The 26324-nt window shown below is 37.7% G+C and overlaps 1 long non-coding RNA gene across 1 annotated transcript in view; it reads left to right on the top strand.

Annotated features, from left to right (window-relative positions):
• Positions 1 to 25682, top strand: part of LOC121470465 (uncharacterized) — a 69533-nt gene extending 43851 nt beyond the window's left edge. Inside the window, exon 5 of the long non-coding RNA XR_012057460.1 lies at positions 23952 to 25682. This is a non-coding gene — a long non-coding RNA (uncharacterized lncRNA). The remainder of the gene's footprint in view (positions 1 to 23951) is intronic.
• Positions 25683 to 26324: the final 642 nt, after the last annotated feature.

Here is a 26324-nt window from a genome sequence, read left to right as displayed (position 1 = left end):
ATCACTCAGCATTAAGGCAGAAAAACAACTTTCAAAGTGAATATCTTAGAGCTGGGAGATGTGTAACTCCTTCAGCTTTGATACAGAGTCCTTGTTTGTAGTGCACATTAGCTTCATCCCTTGGTTTGCAAAAGTGTCGTAAAAATTGCCCATCTCTTCTGGCCTGAATGTTTGACATACTCTGAAAGGCTTTAACCTCAGAACATTTTTGTAAGGGGTAGTATGTAGAAGTATGGCCCTTTGACTATTAATAAAAGCAATGTTCTTAGTACTGATCTTCCTTTGATCTGCCCCTTGAGTAAGGAGCAAGATTTATTCTTGGGCTACTTGGATTGGGTGGCCTAGAGTAAACAGTCTTCAGATGCAGTGACTACTATTGCCAGTGGAGAAAATCATATTGCATAAGAAATCAAAGATTCAAGCAGAAGTAGAGGGCTCATTTGTAAAAGAGCCAAGTTAAAGGGTAACTGCTCTAATAGTTTGTAGGATGTCTAACTATCAAAGTTATGCAAATAAAATATTTTGATTTTTCCTTGTAATCCTACCATGTTGTTCCTTTGGGATCTGTCTTGACTTAATGTACAAAGAATAAACAAAACACAACTAGCAAACAGAACTATCACATTACAAAGTAATTCAGTGCGTGGACAGTGTGCTGGTGAGAGGATTTTTGAGGGGGTTGGCTGTTTTGTGATTTTGATGGACTTGTGTATTTCTTTTTAAGCCTTTGTCCTAGCAGGTAAGACAGATAAATGTTCACTTTTCCTTCTCAATATGGGATCTTGGAAGAGTTCGTTTCCAGTGCTATGGGAAAAGCAGAGCTATATTCTTGGCTGACGACAGTGCAGTTCCCAAACGTTACCATGGTGATCACCTATGTAACATCACTACCACTTTTCACAACAGCTCAATTTAAGATTCAAGTTGAATATTTCCATGATTATGGGAGGGTAATTATTTCATTACTCAAGGGAAGAAGATTTAGGAGGTAAATAGCTCTTCATTAGTTCTTAAATGATTTCCCCAGTCTTTTTAGGCCACCGAAATGCCAAATATTAAAGTGACAGAAACAGAGGGTCAAATTCTGATCTCCCTCTTCATTTTGCCTACCTCTCAGCCTCTTCTGAGCAGCCAAGAAAGTAGAAATATCTCTAACCATTAAATGCCCTTGAAACTTCAGACATTTGGTGTAAGGCTTTGTCTTTAAAGACTGCCCTTTTTTCCCAAGGTGCTCAGTTTTTTCAAACATGCAGTGCAGCTGAAGTCCAGAAAAATTGCAGACTGGATCACTGACCATTCCATGTAACTTTGAAAAGTCACAAAAGCAAGTTGGAGGGAAATGAAACACCCAAATTTCTGGAATGTTATTCAAGAACTTCCTTATTTTAACTGTAGCTGTTAATGTCTTTTATGGCTAGGACAAGCCAGAGCCCATTAATTACGTTCCTGGTTTTTTAATTCCTTCAGAATTTGACTAACCACGAACTTAGACTACAGGGTGATTGTGCAGGAAGTATTGATAACGTCTGTTATTGGTGATGATATTTTGTGGACTTTATGTGAACATTTTAATTGAACAAAGCCATCTCTTTATAATTAGTAGTGGATGTAAGAAACATAAGAAATGGAATGTTAAATTCTACTGGGAATTTTATAAAAATTTAACCTTTATTTTTAATTGCAAAGGGACTGTCTTCTACTAATTAAATCACAGGTGGAACATCAAATATGTTTTACAAATTACTTAATGGCTTATAAACAAATAATTGCCAAAACAAAATAAGCACATATAACTGAAATAAAACAATTACATTGTAAGACTGTTATTAATTTGTCTCTTCATGTTATAGAATATGCAGGTCACAGGAGACTTTCATTAGAGAAGAAAGGTTGCAGATACCTCCCTTTGAATCATACTGTTTGTTAGGAACCAAGGGTGAAATTATTCATTATTTCCTTTGCCTGTATTTTTATGTTTTCCAGTGAAAATAAATGAGTTTTAGATTTACATAATCACAATAAGACATTTCAAGAATAGAGGCACAAATTTTTTTAGATTATATCACCAGGCTGCCAAGGTTTCAGGACACTACTAATATGTCTAGACAAGCAGCTGTTGGTGTTGTTTTGGCTGACTGTCATTGTGTTCCTTTATTTTTTATGGCCCAGGGTTCAGCAATGATGCAACTCCGTAATCAAGTGATTGGGAATATAAAAGACACAGGAAAATACTGCAGTGTTATGCTAAATCAGACTGAGGTAGAACATGGCCAATCAACATTTTTCTGTTTTGTATGTAATTTCTTAGGGATATCTGCCAGGGAGAAAGTAAGACTAAGCCACAGTGGAATTAACTGGAAAATGCTTAGGTTTTTTTTTTCTCACAAAAATCTCATTTATGGAAGGAGTTTTTCAATACCAGCTTTGGTGATACTTCCTCAGACTGACAGTGAAACTGCACATTATGAAACATCTGACTCAGAATGCTTGCCTGGAAACCTCAAATTCATGCCCTACCTTGGTCAAACTGTGGACTTTCAGGTGGTTGGCTTGACTGTCTCACAGAGATTTCTCAATATAAAATTCCATTCTGTATAGCTGTGATTTATCCATTGGCTCAGAGAAACAGGCACACAGCCAACATCTGCCTCCTGAACAGTTTAAACCTGGTTCCTGGGCTAGGGCTCTCTTCTAGAGTTCTGCTGGCCTCAGGAATTCATAGTAGGAATGAGCCTGAAGGGTCTCTTACAGCTCAACAGTCAACATGGCCAGTCCTGGCTGATTCTCCACCAGCTGATGGATCCCCACAGGGTGCTGTTGTCACATCCTGTTTGAGAACCCTCTGTGAAGTCCCTTATCTCTTTCACTCTTGGCGACATCAGGGATTATTTAGTGCTCTTGACCTCTTGGTATGTGTGTTAAAAGTTAAAAGGAGTACCTTTAATTGAAGTTTTATGGACAAGTTCTAGCATGGAAGAGTAATCTATTAGAGAAGAAAGATCTTGATAATTTTACTCCAATATTCCATCAAAAAACTCTCCAATATTTTGTTACTAGCTGTTGGAACAGGAGAAAAATAGTTAAGCCTTATTAACTTGGTGAAGCAACATTGCAACACAGTTACACTCAGGAGCAGGCACCTTCTGGAACAGAGCCCCCTATGCCCTTAAATACTCACATGTGTGTTTGCTGGTTGACAATACAAAATTTCAATATAGCAGCAAGATACAATGTGTGCTACTATACAAAAATTCAATTTGAGGGCAAGACTAAATTATGAAAGCTTATAAAAATAGATGCATAGCACAAAACAATTGTTTTTTCCTAGAATCAGAATAATTTAGGTCAGAAAGGACCCTTAATATCATCCAGTCCAGCAATTAACCCAACATTATCAAATCCGCCTCTAAACCATTACTCTAAATGCCCTGTTTGCATGGTTTTTATACACCTCCAGGGATGGAGGCTCAATGACTTATCCCTGGGCAGCCTCCAATGCTTGAACAAACCTTCACCTTTCTGCAAAGATATTTTCCCAATATCCAATCTAAACTTCCCCTGGCTTAAGGCCATTTCCTCTTGTCCTTTCTCTTGCATGGACAAGTAATGGTGCCATCTTTAGAGCTGCCTGCAGTCACTACCAGCTGTGATTCACTGTTGGCCAGTTGCTAATTTCATTTTATGTTTTCCTAGCAAGGCAACAAGATTCCACCAGAGAAGTATACAGTAAGATAGAAAAATACAGCTGGAACAGAGCAGTAATGCCTAGTAGGAGGGGAAATATTTCATTTGAAGTGCCTGCTAAACTGAATACTTTCTGTTCTCACTTCTGTGTAAAGTGGAATTTATGCTGTTATGCTATTTTTGTTCTGAAGAAGAATGATTTAGCAGACTGCCAGGGGTGCAAACTGAACAAGGTGTGATGTCTGAAATTAAAGAAGGAAAATGAAAAAAAATAGCCGTTCTTGAGTTTGAGCTTCCCATGTCTACTTTATCTGACTTAGTTCAGGTAAGTAACTAGCTTGGACACAATTCAGCAAATTATTATTCACACACTAAGTACAGAGTATTTTAATATACTCACTGAAGTAAAGCACGTAGGAGAGAAATTAGACTTCATTTAGCACAGCATTTCTTTTTCAATTTAGTTTTGTTTTGATTTCCTGTTGAAAAATTATATTTTGAAGTAGCAGTGAAATCCTGCCCAATGTCACAAGAACAAAACTTGCATTAAATTCTTAGAGCTGTGATTCCTCTCAAAAGTCTTCCTACCTCTCTGTAGGTTGAGGCTTCTTCATGAATGATCATACCGTCTGGCTGGTACCTCCAGCACATTTTACAGGGTCTTTTTCTCTCCCACCATGTTTTATAATGATGTGATTTTTTTCAAGACACTGTAAGCCAGTTGTATGATTTTGCATTTCAGTACTAATTATGTCTTACTGCTGTTTCTACTTTATACAGAAAAGAAACCATGACAGCCGTTCAGCCTGGATTTATCATACATAAGAATTCACAGTATTTAATTATCTAGCAATTTCCTCCATTGTTTTCAATAGATTTTCCTTTCTTTATTAAATATAAACTATTTAGTGTTCAGCTGCAAAGATACTGGGGCATTTTATCCCTTTCAGAAGGTTTCCTGACTCTTGTCCATATTATTAGTCTATGGCATATTTTATTTTATTCCAACCAAATTCCAATGATTTAGTAAAAAGCTGCTCTGAAGAAGGTGGGGGAGGCTTGAACAATTGCTTCTCATGTGGTTTGGAGTAGAAAAGCTCCCCAAATGCCAGCGTGTGTGAAGACTCAAATGCATACTCAGGGCTCTACCTTCAGGATGAAGGTAGCTGTAGGAATATTTAAATGCCTTCTGTATGGTGAAAGGAAGACAATGTGTGCTGCCTGGGAATCACTGCAAAAGGATTGCTTTGCAGCCAGTTTACTTTTTTGGTTGACCTTTATCATTTTCAAAACTAATAGGATAAAAGCAGTGCTTAAAATTTTTAATGTTCTATTTTAAAGCATATGCTGGTATTCTGGCATTTACCTGTAAGTTCTCTCCAGTGTTACAGTAGAAGGAAACTCACTCAGAACTACAGTCTCAATAATTTTTAAAAACTAATTAAGTAGTGTAATAAAGTATTTTAAAATCATATTTGTAAAACTTGTGGTGAAAGCTTTAGGAAAGAAATGGTGATTTTTATATTTTCTGTCACTTTAATGTTTTTTAAAGAATCTCATATGATTCTCCAATATCATAAAAAGATTCAAGCTTCAATTGAGCACACAATATAATAGAACTAGAAAAGACTTCTGGTATCTCAAGGAGTTGTATAGAATAGAAAATTTCAGTTGGAAGAGCCCTACAATGATCACCTTGTCCAGCTGTTTAAAATTTTGTAGCACATTGTACATAGAATAAAAAATTTACAGACTTTCATGGACTCTGAGTTTAGCAGAAGGATAATTACTCAGAACTTGAACACTGAATGTGAGAACAGAACCAACAAGTAAAATCCAAAACCCAGCATGTGTCTCTCCTCACACCACACTGTCTGTATTTTCTTGTTTATTATATTTGTTACATCCTGGGACATATGTAGATCTGGTTTTGGGGTTTTTTCTTTTAGGAAGTTATTAATCAGACTTAGGTTCTGTTTGTCAAGCAACCTATCTTTATTTTCAATTATGCTACTGCATGGTCTCCTTTGAGACTGAAGGCTCATGTCAGTAGTTCTGGTGAAGTAGAAATATGGGCAGGTCACTGAGCAAATAATTCCCTCTTTCTTCAGCAGTGTGTCCAAGACCAGTTTGCCCATAGGAAATTCACTTTTATAGATGTCAAAGGCAGAGCAAACACCCCTCACCCCACCCCCCTGCCATTTTTCAGGGGAAAAAAAATCAATTTTTCCTTTTGAATTCAATTTCTATTTTTTTTATCAGGTAAATAAATGATTAACCTAAGAAGATAATTTAGTTTTGTTGAAAACTCAATTTCCCATTAAAACAGTTTTGTGATGGATTTTTGACCAGCCCTCATATTGCCATGTTAATGACCTCTTTATTTTTCTCTATCAAGATTGTGGAATAATTATAGTTACTAAAACAGGTTTTTTTTGTTGTCTGGTTTCTTTGTTCTCCTTTTTCTTTTCCCTCTGAGGAGAAACACTGCAGAGTGGAAGGGCCTTCACACACTTCAGCTGGTGTTCAAACAGGTCAGTACTTGGCAGTCGTTGCTCAACTGATGCTCCCATGTTCTTGCCTGTCTTAGACTTTGTACTTGGCTTTAGCATATTTTTGGCATATTTTTGAAGAGAGATTCTTAAACTCAAAACTTTATCCAAAATGTTTGTGAATGGGACTAAATAACATTTGTTCTAGGGAAATATGATTACAAAAAGTAGTGGTTTTTAAGAGATTAAGAGTTAATTGAAAGTTTTGATGAATTGCAGTGGATAATTTTGGTAGGAAAAAAAGTAAATGGAAAAGATGAGAGTTGTTTTTTTTTTTTTTGAATATGCTAAAATGCTTCATTTGAACATTTTTAAACAAAACAAATTTTTGTGAGACTCCTCTCCTGTTTAAAAATCAACCTCCAATTGGGGAAAAAGGTTTAAAAATAGGTAATTTGAAAATTAAATGAAGCAATTAACACTAGGTTGATGCAGAGTAAATTGTATTTTCATTTCTGTAATATTTATTTCTTAAACTCTTTTTATGGCTTTATTAGGCCCAAGTTAACCATCAAAGCAAAAAAGAGGTATAATTTGTCCAATTCTGTTTGCAAATTTCATTTAATTGCTTGTAGTGGATGCTTTTTCAATTGCAGGTAGATCTGAAGGTATTTTTCAATGCTCTGCTCCTTTTACAGTGAATTCAGAAGGTATTGTTTTCAGAAAACAAAAGAAGCAAGCTTTTTGACATTGGTGTAACTGAATGAACACAGGACAGTCAAGGATTACCCCACCTAACTCATGGTTTGAGTGTCTCTTTACCAGATGCCCATTGGTAAGGTATAATGAGTGGAATAATGAGCACACATGAAATTTTAAAAATCGTGGCTCCTACCTAAAGGAGAGTGAAGCTATCATCAGTTGATTGATTTGTAGCTAATATTATTTCTGTTGAGATTTGTAAGTTTGTTACTCTGTAGTTAAAAAATAAATAATTTAGATGTAGGCTGCAAAGACATGGGAATTTGTTCTGTGTGATTAATTAGCTTATTTGCTCCAGTTTATTTTTGATCAAATAGAAGATGCTGAAAGTGTATAAAATAAGGTCCTTAATATACTCTAAGGGCCTGTTTCTGCCCCAGTTGACATTAAAGGCAAGTTCCCACTGATGTGACTGATGCCCTAATTGCCTGGGTTGACATTGATGGTTTCTCATTTCTCAATTCCAATAGCTTTGCTCTAGACAGGATTCGGGATGATGTCAGTTTTCTAAGCAGTGATCACATGAAAAACAAATATTTTAAATGGAATATTAAAGAGCTGGAAGAAGAAAATGATGCAGCAAATGGTTGGTGACTATCAAGCCACCTTGTTACAGGTGAGAACATACAGGAAGGAAGGGTCTCTCTGTGCCTGTTTTTGATGCTGGAGAATGCATTTTCATTCCCTGGGTTTGTTGCACTAACTTTCCTTGCTAGGAGTCACAGAATTTGACTTAATAATTTTAAAAGAACCATATTATCTGGAGGTGGCTTGTATATTTTTTAACCCAGAGTCCACCATTGACAGGTTTTTTTAAGCCTGATAATATTGTTTCATTTTTCACCTCTTTGTTATTCATTTTATTAGTCTTGAATGCAGCCTTACCTCATTGTGATTCTTCCTCTCTTTTTTCCACATGGCTGCCTGGTTTGCAGAGGATGCCTCCTTTCAGATGTGTTCCTTCCCCTGACAAACAATTACCCCTGTTCCCCTCTGCAGGAGGCCATTAGGACATCATCACGGGTTCTGCTAAGTCATCTCACAATCACAGTTTTGTGCAATCACCTCTCATCTGAGTCTATCTAGGCATATGCCATGCGGGGAAACTAGCAGTCACAAAATGCAGCACCTCCAGGCATATTATTTGTTATTTTGGTCCAGGAGTGTGACAGATAATGGCCACTGTCTGAAGGACTCATTGGCTGCAGGGACTGGCATCATATGCAGAAAATGTGGAAAAGCCAGGATGGGTGAACATGTTCCTACTTAATAACAACAAAAGGACCGGTTTTGTATTTTTGCTGATGATAAAAGCACTAAAAAGACAGAATCAAAAAGGTAATGTTTGGAGAATTATTCCACTGAATAGACCCACAAACCTAAATTTATGTCACATCTGTTCTTTATTACATATTGTTTATGAGCTGTGTGTGCAAATGGCAAATGTGTCAATAATTTGCTTCATATTTAGCCCAGTTGTCATAGTGGAAGTAAGCATTTAACATTATTAGACTAAAAAAATACCATAAACCTGGGCATTTTTAAACTTAAATGTGCCAATTATTAGGAGATACTCCTTAAAATCCAGATGTACCAGGTGGGTCCTTCCATGCTAGTCTATGAAGAGCAGAGAGCTCCATTACTTATACACAATTTGAGAAACCATTCACACTTTCCCCCTAGCTGCTCACACATTTCTAACTGGTGTTTAAAAAAATCCGTAATTAAATATTATGATTCCAAGGACTGTGTTAGACTTTGAAATAAATGTGCCCAAAACCATGGGTTTTTTGATAGAAAGAAGCCAGCTGTTTTGTGGAAGACTCTGTCTGCGTAAATGTTACAAACTGCTGAATTACTAAAAGGCCCCTTGATATATGATCTCATGTTGCTTAATAGGCCTCAGATTACTTTGGGGAAAAATGGGTTTTATTGTGTTAATCATATGAAAACGAAGTTACTAATCCCCATGTAATTATGAGGGGTTTCTAAACTTGTAATAATATCCTAATTATTTCCTCTTATTGAAACAAGTCTTGTTCTAAAAGTAATCCTCAAGAAAGCATATGGAAAAATATCCAATGAAATACCTTGGCTTTAATTTTAATTTATGTGGGTTTTGAACCATTATTTTTTTGTTATTGCTGTTTCAAATATTATCAACAAATATTGTTTTGTATTGTATGCTAACAAATTCCTCTTTTTTTTGGATGCCTCTCTGAGCAGAACCTTAATTCAGGTTCCATACAAAATGTTTAGTTTATGATATTAAATCAAGTGTAGACTCAGGACAATAAATCCTGAAATAAATCATAGAACAATGCAATTCAAGATTATGTGACTGCTGACAGATGATTAGATAGCATAATCATTTCCTGTGTTCTGTCTGCTTCTGAAAGTACTCTGGTTTTGGGTATTTTCTACTGCAAGGTGCAAGAGATTGGAAAACCTTGGGGCGGGGAGGGGGCAAGGATAAGACTACTGAGGATAAGAAAGGAATAAGAATTTATGAGTAATTGTGTAGATACCACTGAGCAACATCTTAACCTCATGCCCAAGTTAAAATGCCTTTGCAGCAAATGAGACTGAGAACTGCAAAGTGAACCTTGTAGTCAATGGAAGGGAAAAAACCCCATGGTTTTCCTGCAATGAGCTCATCAGGGAGCTCCTCCCTAATTTAGGCTCTAGCTTGCAAAAAAGAAGTCTTTTTTTGTAATTTTTTTTTTTCTCTGACACTATTAGATCAAAACAGTACCCAGGCATTAGACAGTATTTATTAGCTTGTAAGGCCAGAGATAATGATCCCATTCAATCAGAACTCATGAATAATTCAGCAGTCCCAACTCCACATAATTTCTGTCTTTACTTTTAAAACCAGTAAAGCACCATTTGCATTGCCTTTTTGAGGGGAGGGGAAATGACAGTAAGCAGAAAAATAAAGCAGATTTTTTTCTTTTGGTTCTGCTTCTCAAACATACTCAGTTCTCTTAGAATGCTGTCTCCCTTCCCTTTCTCTCCTCCTAGCTCCCAGAACAAAAACGACATCAGAATAAATATTAATCATGATACTATTGAGAAGATGCTGTACACTAATTATTGTCAAGAATAGTGCTACCCATATTTATAGAGGATTTTGTAATCACTGCAATTTGTTCAGTATTGTTACTTATACTAGCTGCTATGAAGTAATTACAGGTTTTTCACTTCTTTTTTGTGTGTGTGTGTGTGTGTGTGTGTGTTTTGTTGTTGGGGTTTTTTGGGGGGTTTTTTTGTTTGTTTGTTTGTTTTTTGCTTTTTGGGTATTTGTTTTAAAAGAACACCCACACTTTTTTGGTTTTTTTTTTTTTAAGCTTTTGCAAATAATCTTTTCCCCATGATTAGTTTCTGAGAAATGAAACATTCTTTCTGTGAAATTCGTTTCTTGCTGTTGAGCTGAAGAAGCCCAAGCTGATGTGGTACCCATAAAGCTAAAGTGCTGAGTTACATATCCCACTGAATGGGAGGCATAGGATGAAACAGGTTTTCAATATCTTGGAACCTTTCTTTACCTCACTTGCCCAGTTTAGTCCCTAAGTTTTACTTACTGTAACAGGATTTTGCTTATATTTCATGGCAGATCCCACACTGTTTTAGATATTCCTCCTTTACTTAATACCCTTTGCTTCTTCAGGTCATGCTGAATAAGGTGACAAAGATTTATCCTGTAGGATCTTGCTGCTGCTTTATAAGACCACTTTTCTATTTTATGTGTGCTAAATTGTGACAGCAGTGAAGTGAGTATTATGTGGCTTGGTCCCTTTCTTGGGCATCATAGTAAGGACCTGCTCCCCTGAGTCCACAGATAGTTCTGGGGTGAGCCTTCCAGGGGGAGAAGGTTGTCATTTGCACTCCTGAGCAGGATCCCTGTAAAGAAGTAGCACGTTCCAAACACCAACTACAGCCTATTAAAAAATTCATTACCTTGCTTACTGATGTGAGCTTCTGTAAAGAAAGAGGGATTAGAGATCTCTTATAAATAGATTATTTTTTTGTTATAAACACAAACAGCTTTGCTGAACTGTGGGAAGGAAGGAGAAGCATTTGCAATGACATTCTGATCCTATCAACAGCACTCTACAAGAATGCATTTCTCTGACATCTCTGTTAACTCAACTAATGCAGATGTCAAGAAAGTCATCACGTGCATGTGTAATGCTGCAGCAGAGTGGCTGTACACACTGCATTGACATCTATGATGCAGTGGGAAATATCCAAATTATCTTTCCATTTTTGTATGAATCATTGGCCTGTCTTTCTATATCTGGGATGACATATCCTTGGAAAAGGGATAGAAAGAAGTGTTTTCCTGAGAAAGCATTTTAAGAGCTGAAGCTTGAGTTCTAAACATACTGGAGAGTACACATCCTTACTGTGGATGTATTTGATGTGCTTCTTTACCAAGTAGAACAGAAAACAAGTTAAGTAAAACCTAATTGTTTTCCTTCATGAAATTATGTCAATGTTTGAAGAAGGAGGAGGCATTCTGGCTGCATTTGAACCAAAATGTTTAGAGGGCAAATAAGCAGCAGCTCAGCAAGCTGCAACGCAAGAAAAGACTGTCAATAAATCTTGAGGGATGGCAGATATATTTGTTAACTTCCAGTGTCAGTCTGAGTGAGAGTGTTTGTGTATTCATGTCAGTCATTAATTAAACACCTCTTGGGAGGTTTTAAGATCTTCATCTTGGATTAGTGAAACTGAGCAAAAGGACAAATTGGGCTTTGCAAATTGCCACAAAGATTGAGAGTAGTGAGTGAAAAGGATGCTCTGATTCAGATATAATTGATTTCATTATAGCTATCATGGTATGAGAACAGCTGGTTTAAGGGACATCATCAACCAAACGTTTACACTGCTAATAGAAAGGTTGCAATGGTATTGTATTAACAGTTGGTGCTAAACAGTAAGAATCCCAGAAATTTAGGGCAAAGCTGTGTTCAGTTTAGCATAAATTAATGTAGTGTTCAAGAACGTTTCCACTAGTTTTTAGTTATGTCTTTGCAGAGGAGCTTGAAATTGAAGTAAGAAAGAAATAATACCTATACAACTGAATGTTTAGGCTCAGCTTTCTGTACCCTCTGATCAGATTTAGAGGAAACATCAATACAAGTCCCGGTATAGAGGAATATGATAGGGAACTGTGATAGGGAACTAAATATGAATGCCTGAGTGTTCTGGTGAGCTCTGAAAGTAAAATCTGATCTGTAGAGAGATACAGGTTCATCACAAGTGCTGGGGATTTCAGTTAGACTGCCTGTCTCTCCAGGTCCCATTAGCTGGATGCCCTTTAGCAGCAAGTGCACAGGAGTTGCCTCGGGTTTCATCCAGGGGATTGTGCAGCCTGAGAGTGTCCTGCAGTATGAGGCAAATTCTGGTGAATAGGGATGACAAGGTAGAAAAATGAATTCTGGATTTGAAACAGAATGCTGATGTAGATATACCCTCTGACATTCTGTAATGCTGGTAGCTATCAGTAAGTGATATAAGGCTTAGGTAATTTCCACTCTGCTCAGGGGGGTTTTTCTTGTATTGGTGTTTGTGGAAAACAGGATCAGATGTTAGGTTTTACCAAAAAAGGAGATTCTGGCTTAAGCTGGGTAAATTTACATGTCAGCACATGTGACTTGTATCTAAATACGCAGCCACCAGATATAATTCAAAACATGTGAAATAAATCTGTAAAGTAAATCAAGTCTCACATATTTCACACAGGGACAAATTTAAGCAGTTAAGTAACTTAGTGTGGAAAGTCCTTATATTTCAAAATAAACACAACAGCAATGATAATAAGTGAACAGAATCCGTGTTCTTTATTGGGATGTATGAGACACAGCATCACAGCCAGGCAAGGAAAGGGGTCATCCCACTCTGCTCTGACCTGAGGTGGCCTCACCTTGAGTGCTGGGGCAGTTTTGGGCACCACAATGCAAGAAAGACACTCAGCTATTAGACAATGTCCAAAGGAGAGCTGTGAATGGTGAAGGACCTTGAGGGGAAACCGTGTGAGGAGCAGCTGAGGGCACTTGGTCTGTTCAGCCTGGAGGAGCCTGAGGGGAGACCTCTGCACTTCCAGCCTCCTCCCGAGGGGAAGAGGAGGGGCAGGCACTGATCTCCTCCCTGTGCTGACCAGGGACAGGACTGTGGGAGTGACCTGAAGCTGTGTCAGGAGAGGTTTGGGTTGGATGTCAGGAAAAGGTTCTGCCCCCAGAGGGTGGTTGGGCACTGACCAGGCTCCCCAGGGAAGGGTCACAGCAGCAGCCTGGCAGAGCTCCAGAAGTGTTTGGGCAATGCTCTCAGGCACATGGTGTGACTCTTGGGGATGCTGCTGAGCAGGGCCAGGAGTTGGACTTGATGATCCTTGTGGTGCCTTCCAGCTCAGAATATGCAATAATTCTGTGATTTTCCCTATCATGAGCTGTATACTTCAGCACACAACTATCACAGCATTGCTTGCTACTACAAACTCTGTAATGGATAACGATGTATACACAGCCTTGCCCTGGGAGCTTAAAGTCAAAGTGATAATCCTAAATGTAATGATACATATACCTAACTTCACATTTGAATTCAGGTGGGACAGAGGTGCACATAGTTGAACAAACATGTGAGTAATGATTTTCCAGAATAGAACACAACTTAAATTTTTATGGTGCAAGGGCCAATTATAATATGACCTGAATGTTTGTATATGAAGGTTTCCCCTCTTCATTTGGTGGGGGGAGTAATGCCATTTTTATTGTATTGCCTTGCTTGTGATGGTTTCTACAGAACAAGCAAAAGTTAAAGAAGGGATTTAGAGTCTTTCTCCAGACTCATGTATGGCCAAAAATTTCTACCCAAACACCCCATTTCCTCCTTCATTCTTAGATTACTCAGGCTGTCTTGCAGTTTTTATGAGAAACTCTGCCCAGTACCAAACTGTGCATCAGGAGTTACCTGCAGCAGTTTTATTTTCAGCACTCTCTGCAGCAGTTACACAGACACACATCAGAGTGCAGAAATAACTTACAGCTTTCTCCCAATGCCAAATGTCTCAGCATCAGAGTTCAGCATTTGAATGTTCTGATCTCTTATGGGATTCCTGCGTTAAGCAAAAATATGCTGGATAGTCCATTCAAACTCTACTAATTTAAATATTTAAGCCTTTGGAAGTTAAAACCTGATCCTACTTTCTCTGAAGGTGATGGTAGTCCTGCAGTTCACTTCAATGGGAACAGGATTGGGCCCTAAGTCATTAAATAACATTTTCCATGGTTATAATTAATTACAGCAGTTTTGAAGCTAGAGAATTTTTTTTTTTTTTTTTTTTTTTTTTTTTTTTGTAATGTAAGTATCCAAAATTGCAGGTGGACTTAGGGAAAAAACGAAACAATTATCCGAGGTATGTTCAGGGATGACAAACTCTGAAATCAGGACACATCCAGGGCGGCAGGCTGAGTGAGATACTGTAGGATGGATTAAGAACTATCAAATGCTATAAGAGAAAGGTAAGTATTATTGATTGGGGGTGGGCTAGGAAAATAATATGCTAATAAGCTGCATTGCAGAAGTCTTAAAACCTGGCAGATGCATTTTCCTAGGGGGATGTTTGCAGTGTGAGGGGGTGCAGAAGATGTGTCTGAAAGGAGACCCAACGGGAAGTTTAGTCAATCTTGGATGCTTTTAAAAAATATTTTCTTGCCTTGTGCTTAAATAATGAATGCAAATCTCCTTTCATGAATTTAAAGCTCTGATTGCTGACATGGGAAAACCAGAAAGGTTTTGTTGTTTTTTCTTTTTTTTTCTCTCTTTTGTAAAATAACACCAAATGACATGGATATCTCTTTGTTCTCACATATGAATTTATCTTTGTTTTAGGATAAAAGGAGGACCAGATGTGACTGGGACTGCATTAGCAGAAAAGAGCTGTGCAGAGTATTGTGGTTTTCATTTCATTAGGGTTGTTGGAAACATTTCTGTAAGTGTCTTTCAGCAGACAGCAGCATAGCTTGCAGCTTGGGGTTCAAGGAAATTGAAAAATACAATCAAGTCTCTCCGATTTAGGAACAGAACTGTGCTGTGATGTGTACAACAGTGCACCCTGGCTGTTACCAAATTCATTCATTTGGGTTTCATTAATTCTAGTAGTTCTTCCATGTGCAAATTTGTGACATCACATGATGTCAATCACATATTGAGTAGTGCCATCACATCCAGTTGCACACAATCCTTAGGCAGAATTTTTGTTTTGATCATATATATGATACTATGCTAAATTATGTAGTAATTTGTCCCATTTGCATCATGGTGATTTGGCCTTTCCCAAAGCCTAAGACAGGGAATGCATCTTTCTGAGATTCTGGCCAATCTTCCTGTCTTGTTCCCGTTTTGAATAAAATTAATACACAGCACGGCCATGTAAACAAGAAATGGGGGATCAGCCCTTCTGTGCTTATACCAGAGACAGCTTACCCTTCTTTTTAAGGAATAGTCTCAAATTATATTCTGTTTACTGTGGAGTTAGAAGCAGTAACTGTGCAGGCAGTGATTCTGCAAGTTACCACCCATCAGCTGGCTGTTAGTAATTGCTTATTGTGTTCCCAAACTTGTAGAAATCATGAGGCAATTTAGGTGATGTCCTCAGTTGATGATCTGTTCTTCCAAAGTAACCTTGCTTTCCATCAAAAGAGACACTATCTCCCCAAGGAACTTGGAAATGTAATACAATAATACTTTACACGATTAAACTAAGTAACTGAGTGGGAAGTAACTTATATTGCATGACTTTAAAGAATCTGTCTATTAGCTGCTCTATTATATTGCAGCCCTCATTAGCAAGATAATTCATCATACTGGAAAATGCGAATTGTGCTTTATGAATTAGTATAATAATATTCTGCACCTGGTAGTTGTTAATTCCAGTTCAGTCTGATTTATCATAACATTAAACTATTCAATGTTTGAATAGAAAAGACGTTAGTTTTCATGTTGTTCCAAGATACAGTGTGTGGAATGTTTCAGAATAATAATTAGATATTGGATACTACTATATTTTCTGAGGCAGAGATAGTGATTGCTTGAAAATTATATTTAAATGACCCTACTCTACTTAGAAACCATATAACCTAAATTGTACCATCCTTTGCTGCTGGATGGACCTCTACAAGAACAGTTCTTTCAATGAGAAATGACACTATTTTTGTGCTGACAGTTTCTGTGTAATAATAGTGTTAGGTTTTGCCAACGAGCTGCAATTGTTTCTAATATGACAGTTTGTTGAATTGTTGAATTTTGAATGGCGAATAATTGAAAATGTACATTACTGTGGACTTCACTGGGTAAGGCAGGGGAGGGTTGAATTGGAGTTTGCTTCTGGCTCTAGTCTTGTTTAAAATGCACATGATGCAGTTCTGATTGTGTGAACAATTTTTTAAACCAGTCTTAGAAAGCAGTCATTTACCAGCAGTTAGCAGGGAGATTATGCTGGGCAGATGATACAAAAATGTATATATTGACTTAAATTGAGATAGATTGCTTTAGCTTATTCTACATGCTATTTCTAATAATATTGAGTGTCTGTAACGATTTCCCTCAGAGAATCCCAGAATTCTTTATAAGCATTTAATGAATTTTATTTTGAAAAACGAAGCATGTCAGTGTTGAAAGTACAGGAACACATAGTGAAGTAGTTAGTAGTGAGAAGAGAGTCTAGGTTTGTTGATTCCCTGCTTTAGGCTCTCTGCTGGGACACTTCTCCCTGGGGCTGTGACAGAGTCAAGGCAAAGTTTGATCTGAGATATTGCAGTGTCTGGTAGAACACCTGGCACACCTTTACCAAGCAGCTGGCAAAATTGATTGTTAATGTCAGGTGGTAGCTGAGGACTTAGGTCATGTTAGCGATAGAAGAGCTTGATTCTTGCTGTCAGGGACTGGAGACAAGTTCTCTAGTAAGTCACACCAGGTTTCATATGGACCTACAGCTCTGGGTGACAATGGTATGACCAGGGAGCTTGAGAAGAGAAGGAAATTCTGTCTAGGACACAGAAGAATGATTGCCTCATTCTGTGCTGCTGGCCCTCTTCTTCTCAGGAAAGCTAATGTCCATTCTTTCACCATTTCTTTACTGCCTAAAACTCCTTTTTGTGGCCAGATGAGTCTCCTGCTCAGCTTTGTGCATGGGACTCTAAGGGAACAACAGTTTAGAATTTTATGCTTGCCCTGTATTAGGTAGCTAATTTTTGACTGTGTTTTGGAGAAGCTTGTCAAAATCTTTAGGTAAGCACCTATGGAAAGGCATGCCCATCTATAATTCCCTGCTTGTTTGATGCCTTTAAATGAAATTAAGTCTGCCACTCTGGTAGTGTTGCCAATTAGTAAAGACATTCCTTAACTGAATTACTATATGGTATGATGTGAGTAATACATTAAAAAATACAAATAAATTCATAAGTGATATAATGTAAATTTTGTGCTTTATAATTTGCAAAATACTTTTCAGTAATAATTCTGTCTACATCGCTAAGTATCTCCATATGTAGAGGTATCTTATGCTAAGTTTATTCATGGTTCACATCATAAAATCTTTTATTTATTTAAGAAATTGTGTTCCTAAAATAAATGTCTTTGTTGGAGTAGGGTTTTTCATTTATGCATATAGCATTGTTTAAAGGGTAATCATTTGTACACACTGAAAATATATAGGTTTTGATTGTACTTTAGATGCTTCTGAGATTAGAGCAAATATGAGTCTCCGTAAATGGTCTAAGCTACAGAGCTGTGAAAAGAATGGGTTTTCAATTTTCTGAACAAAATGAACTCCCACAAATTATTTTAGCTCAAGTGAAACATTTTTCCAACCTGAAATGGATTTTTAACACCTTTCCGATATTAATTTTTGTCAGTTTAAAATACTTGGTATGAAAAACTCAATAATGCTTTTGGAAACATTGAAATAAAATGTTTCAGAATTGCATGAGTTCTGGATTTAATTTTTTTGACCAGTGCTGCCTGGTGAATGAGGTCCAAGTTGGCAGATAGGTATGGCAGACCTGACTGCTTTTCTGAGTGAATAAATTACAAACTGAGAAGTTTTAGCATGCTGTACTCCTGGCAGAAATTCATCTGGGTGACTGCCACCTTTTCTTTCTTCCAGTTCAGGTCCAGGAGTGAGAGGTGAGGTTTTTCCTGTTCCCTGACAGCACATAGACACCACTTTAGATGGTCTAAATCAGCATAGCTCTGGTGAGTTTCTACCTGCTGAGGAGCTGCCCTCTTTTCTTCATTACTAATGCCTTAAAATCGTTCTGGCTTGATTTTCAGTTAGTTCACCTTGACTTATTGTCCTTCATTATTTTAATATTCATTTATGTTTTTGATCACCTGCTGACTCAATCATTTTTGAGCCCTGGTATTTCATTGCAATAACTAATTTCTAATACTAACAATCTTGACTTTTCTAATAATTGTTTATTTTCTTCTTTCTCCTTTTTCTTTTGTTGTCCTCATTAATCTTCTGTTAAAGGATTTTTTTTCTGACACTTCAACTTTTTCATTATGATGATGATTAATAATTTACATTTTACTTATTTAAACTCATATAATTTCTTCCCCTTAAACAGTGAAAATTGCTGTAGAGTCCATTAAAATCCCTCAGCTAATTCTTGATGGATTCTGGCAATCTATGCAAGTTCTTTGTTTCTAGAGTAGCATTTCTTGAGGATAAGTAATCCTGATTATCTTTCTTTGGCTTGGAACTGGCAGCATACAGGAACCAGTAGAAAACAGTTTAAAAGTTGGTCAGGAATTTCAAGCAGAAAAAACATTCTGTTTCCACTGTTTTAGCTGTGTATTGATGTTATCTCTGCTGCTGCTATTCTGCCTCTGATAGGAACCTTGGCAGCAATCCTCTGGTTTCTGCCAGTGCAGAGGAAATGTAGGGCGATATTGTTGGTCAAATCCTGCATCAAAGGTAGTCCCATATGGAAGATGGATCTTTGCTTTGCACACCAACTCATTTTCTGTGCCTGGATGCTCTGAAGAAGAGAAAAGGCTGCTACTTCAAGTTAGCGTTTGACTGAATAATTTACTAACACTGGTATTCTTGTAGTTCTGTGAATATTTTATGATAAGCTTTGTGAAGAATCTGTAAATTCAAGTGTGAGATCAGCATGAAAAATGGCTTCCATTTAGATTTCTCTGAGTGTATTCACTATTTCATAGCTGTGCTCTTGCTCATTTGATGCAGTACACGTGACAAGGTATAAATTAAAAACGAGGTTAGCTGTTCCAGTACAGATTTTATGTGTTGTACTGAAGACTTTTAGCAGTAGATCAGCAGACATTCTTCCTAATTTTGGCCCAATCATGTAGTTGTCCTTTATTTTAGTCTATCTGTAGTGACATGAAAGCGATATGAGGGAGAAAAACTGAAGTGAAATCTTTTGTCATACATCACCTGAGAATTTAATTATGTTTTTACTACAGGATTTAAACAGCTCCACAACAAAGATCAAATTGTTTTAGTTCTGAAGTTATCATTCTTATTTGCCTTTTGCAACTGCTGATTGCTAGAACTTCAGATATATCTGCACCTTATAGATGTCTGAGATCACAAAGTACAGCAAACCTGACTTTGGTGCTTTTATTGGATAGCATTTCTCTCTGAGTCTGACTTCTCATTCTGAAGCTCTCCACTGTAAAGGGGAATCAAAATCAAGTATTGTGTGTTGGTTTGGGACTAAGGAGGTTCACAGAGGCACAGGGAAATATGTGCAGAGGTACAACTCCCTAGCTGTGCAAACTGGAGCTCCTGCTGGCAATCACCCACGGGAGCAGCAGAATGTATTAATCCTTAAGGCTGGGTACACTCTGCTAATAGAAAAATCAGCCCTGCCAAGTATTTTCAGAATGTTTCCTTCTCTGTTCAGATCACCTCTGTTTTGAAAGGTTTTGAGAAAATGAACCTCTGCTTGAAGTGGAGGGGGAAAAATCAGGTATAGTTTTGATCTCAGCAGGAGCCAGGATTCAGGAGCTGCTGGTTCTGACAGAGGTGCAATCCTGATTTTTGTATGAAATGGGGGCTGTGGGGGCCCCTGCTCATGGTAACAGCTTGTTCTTTCATGTCAGCACTGCTGGAGCTGCAGCAGTCCCCTCAAGCTCACAAAGGGAGATGTGCCACTCTGAAAAGCCAAAGTCTGTTGTCTGGGGATCTCCTGGCTCCAATTAAGCCTGAACTCACCTGGGGATGCTGTTTTCCAGCAGCCTGGATCTTGCAACCATCTCTCTCAGTTGGCTGGTGGTATTTTCTCCTTCCAGCCAGCAGCCCTGGGCTGGGCAGGGCTGGGCAGCCCCACCCGCACACGGGGGAATGCGGGCTCAGTGGCAGCCTGGGTTTTGCAGGGACTACAGCAAACAAGATTTCTTCTCTCCCCAGAATTCCCAAGAGAGCCTAGGAATTGTGGAGCCTATTGTGGATCTGTGAGACGCAGTAGCTCTGGAGTCAGGCCACTCTGCTGTGCTTTTAAAGACCTACAGAGAACAGTGGCTCTCCCCAGGTAGCTGCAGGCACTGGAGCTGCAGCTCTCTCTCCCCAGAACTGGCAGCTTGCCTCTCTTCCAACTCAGCGAGCGACAGCGCAGCACACGGAGTGCTGGGTCCTCCAGGGAGCACCAGCACCTCAAGAAGTAATGATGAAAACAGATCTTTCTAATAAGGTAGATGCCATTAGCAGTTTTCAGGGTCTCTGGTGCCATGTAAAAGCCTGAATAATATTTAAACATATTTTAATAATGGGTAAAAAAAATTCCAAGTATTTTAGCATGTGACTCTCTGTGTGTGTGAAGGACTAAACTAAACCCTTGAGCAATGTGCCATGACAGTGTATGTCTTTCACTTTCTTCATATTGAAGAAAGGATGTATATAAGGGGTTTTTTTTTGGTAGTAAAATATTTATTCTCATAATCCAGTGCAGAAACCTTTCTAATTAGGACATGCTGTTCTGCAGTGGAAGTTGCAACCAGAAGTTTTCAGATATCTTTGTGGCATCTCCATGATGCCTGAAGAGTTATTAAAAAGCTTCTCCTTGGTCAGGCAAGATGTTGAGCGTGATCTTTCCAAAATCCTGGTGAAATACAAATAAATACACAAATTCAGTATTGCTGGATTTTAAAGCAGTACTCTTGTGTTTCCAGCCCAGAGAGACTGATTGTAACTTTAAGCAATGTTTGAAAGGACCAAAATGGAAGCACAGAAGTAATTTTGCTTTGCTGATCCAGGGGCAGGAGAGGCTGTTAGAGGGAAGACAAAGCACCACCTATACTGGAACATCATGAAGGCCAGATACAGTATCTCTATTTGAGTACCATTTACTCACCTGCAGGAATCCCAATTAACTGGAATTACCACCCCAATTAAGCAGCAGTCCTTGCCATTAAGTATCATTAGGCTTAATTTGGTTCCCTGGGAAATGTCCCGATTAAGCGGATTTCATGATTAAGCACCTGTAATAAATGTTTTAACTTACATGTAAAATTCTTTTTTATTTCATAGAATCTGATCACTAGCACCCAAATAGCAACTAATATGCCAACTACTACTTTAGCAATTTTGTTTTATTAATTGGCTTGTATATGTTAACTTGTCTTGGCTTTGCAAAGTTTTGACAAGGAAATCTTCATACTTTTATGTAGTGATTTTGTAATGCAAACATATCCCTGCATATCTGTCTGACAGCCTGGTTAATATTTTGTCACTATTTCCTAAGAGAGCAGCACACCTCATGTGAACATCAGTCATATTTTGAGGAAACTCCTCATTTGCTATACTTTGGCCAGCTTTCATTTTCTGCTTGATGGAAAAATAATATTTCAGAGCCAGAAACAGGTATAGAAAACATCTGCAGTACAAAAATGTTCAAATGACCATGCATCAGGTCTCATTTTTCTAAAAATAGATGGTAACAGGTAAGGTGTTTTATAGGAAAGATCTCTTGCTTGAGTATGGCCTGAAGTAGGGCCCATGTTGGAGATTCCAGGAGAATGTAGAGGTACCTCAGACAGCTGTAAATCAGGAACCACATCAACCCAGCCACAGCATTCCAATGCTTTGTTGGGGTTAATTTACTCTACAGCTCATGAAATAAAAGCCCTCTTAAGGGACTAAACAATATAGTGAGAAATGGAATGGAGCATTGTAGGGTTTAGCACTGCAAATGCATCAAAACCTAATACCAGCTGCTGGTCTGAGTGTGGGCTGGTGAGATGTGGTTTACAGACAGAGAAGATAGCCAAGGTCCCTTGCAGTTCTGAAAACTCACATATAATCATTGTGTCAAATTTGCAAGTCTTGTCTCAAATAGCAGCAACATGGTATCATTGAAAAGTGTTTCTTTGTGAATCCCAGAATATTTTCTTGAAGCATCTCTGATTCACTGACTCCATTAATCCAAAACTGAGATTGAAAAGATTCTCACCAGGGATTTATGGCTCTATGGCCAAGCACAAATTTAATATGAATTTATTGTAAAAGTTGTTAAATGGTCGCAGAAACACCTTACTTCTCTAAAGGAAGAGCTGAAGTCTAATTTTATTGCTGAATTTAATTTTACACATCAGATAAAAGAGAATTTATATGGGCAATATCTATTAAAAATAACTAAGGAAGAAGCAAAGAAAAGGAAGTGGTTATTTCTCCAAGATATTAAACTGGAAAGGCATAGAATGGATCAGAATAAGGGACTCCTTTAACCAGCCCTCTTGAAAGGGAAAGTATGACCAAAGAATCTTTTTGTGCATGTAAAGATCAAGGGGGTGTAATCACAAAATAGTGATGGTAGCACACATTAATTTGTTGTATCAGAAGACACTGAAAAAATTGAAGGGAGTACAAGTGCTTCATGTCATTATGTACAAAGGATTTAAACATTGTGAACTTGTGCCATGTACACATTCCTTAAATGGGGAAAAAATGAAAAGGTCTTGTAAGGAAGGCATACAGTTCTAAATGTATGCAAATATGCTTTGGCTCCCTCAAAGGCTAAGGAAAACATACCAAGAAGAATAGAAACTGTTCTAAATAGTTTTGAAATCTCAGGGGTGTGTTTCTCTCTTTCCCTCTCCTTCTTCTCACCCCTCTTTCTGCCCCTCTCTCTCTCTCTGTCTCCTATACTTGCTTTCTAGCTCCTCTTTCCCTCACCATACAGGTACTCAGCAGCAGAAATAACATGAGAAATTTTTTGCAATTTTCTATAGATAAATCCTGCAATTGCACTGCTCAGAGAAAAAATATTCCGATTATAAATTGCTTAATGTAGGTTTTTCTTTTGATGTGTGTATAACTCCTATAAATGTTAATACTAGGTCTGGGCTTCAAAAGGAAAATATGTCCCTTGCTGTACTGTAGAATTAAGACACAAGAAAATTTAGAAAACTGAAAAACCCATCTGCCTTGGCACATCTGCTATTTATTTGGTTTTGGACTACAAAACCAAATCTTAAATCTCTCTACATAATATTTTCTAGTTTTCCTGAATACTAAAATATCAGTTTATCAATTTCTATTAAGTTGTTAAATAACATACTAAACCATCAAATTATTTCTGTTTTTTTCTCCTTGGTTGCCTTGATTTCAGTATTAACTTTTTCTTTTCTCTCCAACACTTACATGTAAAATAAAACTTTGCCAACAGAGCCACCCAGATTACTTGTGTGAGGGGATTGAGTGATGAATCACTAACCAAAAGGCCACCTGACCTTAAATCTTCTAGTGCACTGTCTGATTGGAGCATGCTATTGTAAGACTTGAAAAGAATTCTTTGTAAAGATTGGGAAGAGGTCTAGGTAATATGAATAGGTGCATCAGTAGCTACAGCCCTACCTGTAAACCTGGAAATTATCATCTGCCACAGCTCTGGGTTTCAACAAGGAAAACTAAGTGCTGTTTTATTAAACCAAAGCCTTTAATCAGAATAGCATGGCTTTCCTCCTTCCTCCTTGTAGAGCCCAAGTCTCCTGCAAGTGATGAGCCAAATGCCATGCCAGCCAGAGCTATGGGAACAGGCTCTGCTTGGAGAGAACACCCACTCACATGGGCGGCCTTTTCTGAGAACCAGAAGATATGAGGAGAGAAGCAGTCTGCTACCTGAGATGATGTGCCCAAAGATGAGGTACTTTTTTACTCTTCCATAATGTAAATATTAACTAGGGTGGCCTGGTTGGGTTGCCAAAGTGCGTATTTTAATGACTGTGTGCTTTCTTCTGCTTGGCCTCCTTTATGGAAAATGGAGATGTAGGAGGACAGTGAAGAGAGGTATCATGGGGGGCAGATTGAGCTAAGAAGGAAATCATGAGGGGCATTTCATACAGTTCTATTGGATGTTCCAGTATGGGAGGTGATTTTGAGAGCACGATGGAAGCCTCAGCCACTGCAAATGTTTCATGCAGTCTTGAGTAAAACAATATGGAACAGAACTCCTCTGATTTTGTAGTTCAAAATGACAGAGCCATTTTCCATTTGCTTATGTTCCCTGGAAGGGTGCCTTTTCTAGACAGAAACAGTTATGCATGTACTTCCTTCCAAAGAGGACTTTGCTGGTCTTTTCTAAAAAATTTGGTATTTCATGGTGTTTATCCACAGTGATTTCCAGATATATCAGTAAATTTCAAACAGTCTCAGAGACAATACCTTGCTTTTCACTGGAGATGTGTATTGCTGTTTCCTACTTCCTGAATCCCTTTAAACACTGTGAAATTCTCAGCACAATAAAAAGTGATGCTTTTGAAATATTTTCCTTAGCTGAGGTCTGTATCTTCCACTGATGTGAGAGGTATTTTGTCTATATGGGGGAAAGATGAGGCAGGACCTTTAACTCAAAAATTACTCTCTTTAAAAAGCAGTGCTGCAAACCTCCCTAGAATCACTGAAAATAATAAGGAAAATATCTTGCATGGAGTAACTTAGTATTAATTTGTAAAAATAAAGTAATTTAGCCAGCATGTTAAGCAATATTCTGTTATTTCTAGTAAAATAACTGATGAGGGACTTCAGATATCCTAGAGAGCACTATTAAACAGAAAATTCTGCAGAATTCTGCCTTCATTTACAAATCCAGGCTGATTTCTGAGACCTCTCCATGCACATCCTATGAGAGCTTGATGTTAATCAATACTGGATGAAAAAGATTTGATTTGTAAACAGAAGGCTTAGTGATCAAAAGTAACATGTTAGGGAAGAAACACTTTTGCTAACTGTTATGTATTGTGCTCTTTATTTCCTATTTTATTTTTAGTGGTCTGAACAACATGATATTAAAATGCTGACATGTGTCTTCCCCCCTTCTGGTCATCTGATCTCAAACAATTGTTCGAATCCTGAAAAAGAGGTTGCTTTATTATTATTTTTGTTCTTTCACATGATGAGAAATCCTCCTGAGCAGAGAGTTGGTATCTGTGGAAAGCATCTGACTTCTGAACAGATTGTGGGTTAAAGGAGTCAAAGGAGTCACTTGGACGATACAAATAAGTATTCATTTATTATATGCAAATATAACAGGTTGACATAAAACCCATGACTTCACTCAACTAGAAAATAATACTATAACTGAGATATGTTTTTGAAGTTGCTGTTTAGCTTCATATAAGGGGAGAAAATCTCCTGTAGCTCAGATGGGCTTATTTGAAACCAAAGCTTTTGATGTTATAATGTGCAGTCTAAATTCATTAATCCCTCTGTTCAAAAAAAAAAAAAAAAAAAAAAAAAGTCTCTTAAATGAGTAATAAACATAATAATGAAAATAACTGCCAGGAAGAACATGAGTTACATCACACTTAGTGTTCCAGCTAAAGATGAAAATTAACTTTGGAAACAGGTTATGCTAAATGAATTTAATTTGTGTTTTGATACAGAATGTTTAAACATGTTGTTATTTCTGGCACCAGGGCTGATAGCTATTAAATGAGAACATCTAAGAACATCAAAGGAACTGGACCTTTTATACTCTTCAGCACCCCCTTGGAGATGTTTATCTGGGCTGTTATCTGGATCCCATACAAGCATCGAACAATGTGCCAGTCTCACCAAGTTACTTTCTTTTCCCAAAAGTTCTGACGCATGCATTTCCTGCACAAATGTTCCATATTTTAGAGTTCACTACAAGTGCACAAATAGAAGTAGTTTGTACTAACAGACTTGACTGTAGATGCTTGAAGTTTTTCTTCTATAAAGTATTTGAAATAGCAAAGAAAACTTCCTTCTGTTTGACTCAAACTAAGTTTCCAGATGTCAGGGTCAAAGGTTGGAGATAAAAGTATCAGGTTTTGGCCTACTCTAACTAGACTCCAGACCCAAATGTGTGAGATCTTCCCTAGAGGGGG

Source organism: Taeniopygia guttata, chromosome 9 (genome assembly GCF_048771995.1).
Source record: "Taeniopygia guttata chromosome 9, bTaeGut7.mat, whole genome shotgun sequence".
NCBI lineage: Eukaryota > Metazoa > Chordata > Aves > Passeriformes > Estrildidae > Taeniopygia > Taeniopygia guttata.
The sequence above is the reverse complement of the archived record's forward strand: the minus strand, read 5'-3'. Positions and strand labels throughout refer to the sequence as shown.